This window comes from Phascolarctos cinereus, unplaced genomic scaffold, assembly GCF_003287225.1.
Source record: "Phascolarctos cinereus isolate Bilbo 61053 unplaced genomic scaffold, phaCin_HiC Scaffold_726;HRSCAF=1367, whole genome shotgun sequence".
NCBI lineage: Eukaryota > Metazoa > Chordata > Mammalia > Diprotodontia > Phascolarctidae > Phascolarctos > Phascolarctos cinereus.
In genome coordinates this window covers 21,686,904-21,691,000 of record NW_027556098.1, presented here as the reverse complement: position 1 = coordinate 21,691,000, position 4,097 = coordinate 21,686,904, and the positions used below count along the sequence as shown (strand labels likewise).

Genomic DNA, 4,097 nt, shown 5'->3' with positions numbered 1-4,097 from the left:
CCTGGTACTATGATGATATTTTTATTCTAGAAGAGACAAATATCTTCAAAATACTTACAATTACACTAAAGGACGTATATGTATATATTTCTAATCTAGGATGTACGCCTCAAATCTACCACAGTAAAGTTAAAAAAAATCCTATTTTCAAATATTTAAAGACAATTTAAACTCTATCTTTACCCCCAAAAGACTGAGAGCACCAGAAATGTTTTTATTCTTTCTAACAGAAGCAATTTCATGACCCTTTCCCAAACTTGACTAGGAAAGAATAAGGAGAGAATATAAGGCGACATAGACCTGATAGATTTATTATTGTGCTATGTTAGGCATAGTGAGAGCCCAAGAATCTTCTGCATGCTTAAAGACTCACAACATGGCAAATCCTGAAAACTTTTAGGGACAGAAAATACAAAGTATGATTCTGTGGGGTATTTGGCTAGTGTGTCTACAAACTGAAATTAACCTCTGATCTGTGATAGTCCTCATTTGGATAGATTATCAGGTAACTTCTATTATGTTTCTGTGGTAACATCCTGAACATTAGCTGCTGTTAGATTATAACATCATTTGCACCCTTTTTGAATGCATTCCTAATTTTTAGGTGGCTGCCGCATATGGGCCTATCTGGAGTAAGCTACCTACTCTGATATGGACTCTAGCTATTTTGGCTATGACTTTTTTCCCTATTCAGGATAATTATGTTTATATTAAACTAATTTGGAATAAAGAAAGAAAGTTACAAAAGGAACATGTCAGGCTTTTCTGTGTCAAATGTTTCCTGAAAATCTTAATTTTCATGTCAGTATTATCTAGTTTTCCTATCAACCTCCATAAAGTATAGATTTTTATATATGTATGTTTGATACATGATCAATCAAACTAAGTTATTGGATCACCTACAATCTCTAAAAAAAAGTTGTTATTTGATTAAGAAAAAATAGGAAGACATTTCTCTAAGTATTATGACAAGGTTAAGAAAAGGTAAGAAGAGTGGAAAGGCGGGGCTAAAAAAATCCGAAAAAAAAAAAAAAGAAGATCACGGCCCTAGCGCCGGGGAACGACTATCGTCCCCGTTGTCACATCTCTGTGTCACGGCCCCTGACCCTGCACTTTCTCCCCAGCTCCACGGAGGTCCAGGCCTCGGCCTCGATGGACATCACGGCCAACCTGAAGTCTTTGCTGCTGGCCATCAGCCAGTATAAGGCAGTCAAGTCTGAGGCAAACAGTAGCCAGCTCCTGCGGCATTTGGAGGTTGTTTCTGGACAGAAACTTACTCGATGGTTTACATCAAACCAGATATTGCCAAGTGAATGCCTGAGCTGCCTTGTAGAGCTCCTTGAAGACCCAAATTTAAGCACTTCACTAACTTTAAGCATCATCAATCTGTTATCTTAACTAGCTCTAGACAATGATATCAGAGAGTGGCTGCAGAACACTTAAAATCTGAATAGTGTCCTGGCAGGAGGGGTATATCGAAGCAGTACTGTCCATAATGACTCAGTATCATTGCAGTGCCTTCAACTCCTGCAGAAGCTGACCTGTAGTGTCAAAGTTTTCCATTCTGGTGCCAATTTTGATGAGCTAATTACATCCCTGCTAGGTCATATTCAATCTCCTGAGGATGAATTAACAATGTTTTGTCTAGGACTCTTGGCAAATCTTTGTTGGCACAACCTAGCTGTTCAAACCCACGTAAAGTCTTTGAGTAATGTGAAGACATTATATCGTACTCTCATTAGTTTCTTGGCCTACAGTAGTTTAACTGTGGTTGTGTTTGCACTCTCAATATTATCCAGTCTAACATTAAATGAGGAGGTTGGAGAAAAGCTATTCCATTCTTGAAACATTCATCAGACTTTTCAGTTAATATTTAATATTCTTGTAAATGGTGATGGTACATTAGCCAGAAAGTATTCAGTTGACCTACTTATGGATCTTCTCAAGAACCCTAAAATTGAGAATTGTCTCACCAGATATGAACACTTCAACTCATGCCTTAATCAAGTATTAGGTCTTCTTCATGGGAAGGACCCTGATTCTTCTTCAAAGGTTTTGAATTACTTCTTGCCTTCTGTTCAGTCACACAGCTGCGCCATGTTCTTAGTCAGGCGGTATTTGAATCACCTGCTTCTGGTAACACAAGACTGGGAAACCATCCTAAATCTTTAGAGCCAACAGTTGCTCTGTTACATTGGTCAAGCCAACCCTTGGAAGGATCAGAAAACTGTTGTATTCTAGCACTGGAATTGCTCAAGGAAATATTTGAGGATGTCATAGATTCTGCCAGCTGTTCCTCTACTGATCGCTTTCTTGCCCTGCTGTTGCCCAGCATTCTTGACCAGCTTCAGTTCACAGAAGAGAACCTTGATGACCTACTAACAAGGAAAAAATGTGAAAGAATGGCTAAGGCCATTGACATTTTGCTTACTTTGTGTGGAGATGATATATTAAAAATGCACTTTGCTAAACTATTGACTATCCTCAGATGTACAACTCTAATAGAACAACAGTTTTCATGTAGCAAGATTGACATTGAGTTTGGAACAAAGGCAGCAGATTCTGAACTTTGCAAACTTGCTGCAGATGTCATTTTGAAAACACTTGATCTTATGAGTAGACTTAAACAGTTGATTCCTGGTATGGAAGTCACTTTCTACAAAATGCTTCAGGATCAGCGTTTGATTACTCTTTAGCTTTTGCTTTAACATCAGAGAAGAGGGAACAAGTACAATGTGGACTTGGACTATTACTGGAAGCTGCACCACTACCAGACTTTCCTGCTGTAGTCCTTGGTGAAAGTATTGCAGCAAACAATGCGTATAGACACCAGGAAGCAGAGCATGTGCCCAAAAGAATCCATGTGCCATCACATGGATTTCATAACTCCAAATCTTTCAGCATCTCTAAAGGGCTCAGCTCACCTTTCAAATGATAGCATCCCTGGTTTAAACATTCAGGACCTAATACAGAAACTTCAGACTGGAATGGAGATGAAGGATCAGATGTCTGACGTGAGAATATCTGACATAATGGATGTCTATGAAATGAAATTGTCTACATTAGCATCCAAAGAAAGTAAGTTACAGGATCTTTTGGAAGCAAAAGCCTTAGCCCTTGCACAGGCTGATAGATTGATTGCTCAGTATTGTTGTCAAAGAACCCAAGCTGAATCAGAAGCGAGGACCCTTGCTTCTATATTGAGAGAAGTTGAGTGAAAAAATGAAGAGCTTGGAGAGTTACTGAAATCACAGCAGATTGAATTAGAACGGGTCCAGAGTGATATTGAGCATCTGTTTCAACATAATAGGAAGTTACAAGCTGTAGCTGAAGAACACAAAGTGCTGAAAAAGTCCTATATGGAACTTATTCAGAGGAGTGAAGCTTTTGAAAGGAAGAGTAAAGATTTACAGGTCACATGTGATTCTCTAAACAAACAAATTGAGACAGTGAAAAAGTTGAATGAATTACTCAAGCAACAAAATGACAAAACAATTGCTCAGTTAATGGAAACAGAAGAGCAAAGAAAAGAAATACAGAATCAGCTAGTGGAGAGAGAATGTGTAATAGCAAACTTACAACAAAAAACAAAAGCACATGAGGACAAACTGAGAACTCTGCAAAAAGAAAGAGAAGATAGGGAAGAAACTATCGAAATTCTGAAAAAAGAATTAAATAGAACAGAGCAGGCAAGAAAAGAATTAAGCATTAAGGCTTCCTCCCTGGAGGTTCAAAAGGCACAACTGGAAAGTCTTTTGGAAGAGAGAGAGACTCTGGTAAAACAGCAGCAAGAGGAGCTGAACAAGCACTCTCACATGATAGCGATGATCCACAGCTTGAGTGGTGGAAAATTGAGGCCAGAGACAGTGAACCTCAGCCTCTAGCACTCTGGCCAAGGGCTTGTGGTCTCATGGTGTGTGTGTGTGTGTGTGTGTGTGTGTGTGTATGTATGTGTGTCTGTGTATGTAGGTATTTATCTCTTGCCCCCAAAAAAAGGTCAGCATTGACTTTACAATGACAAGGAAAATTATTAACTATTTTCAGTCTAGTAAAGAACCTGATAAAATCCAAAACAAACAAAATAAAACAAAACAAAA

At 38.6% G+C, this 4,097-nt stretch overlaps 1 pseudogene; it reads left to right on the top strand.

Annotated features, from left to right (window-relative positions):
* Window positions 1-1,152: 1,152 nt before the first annotated feature.
* On the top strand, window positions 1,153-3,884 carry LOC110200981 (protein CIP2A pseudogene; annotated as a pseudogene).
* Window positions 3,885-4,097: the final 213 nt, after the last annotated feature.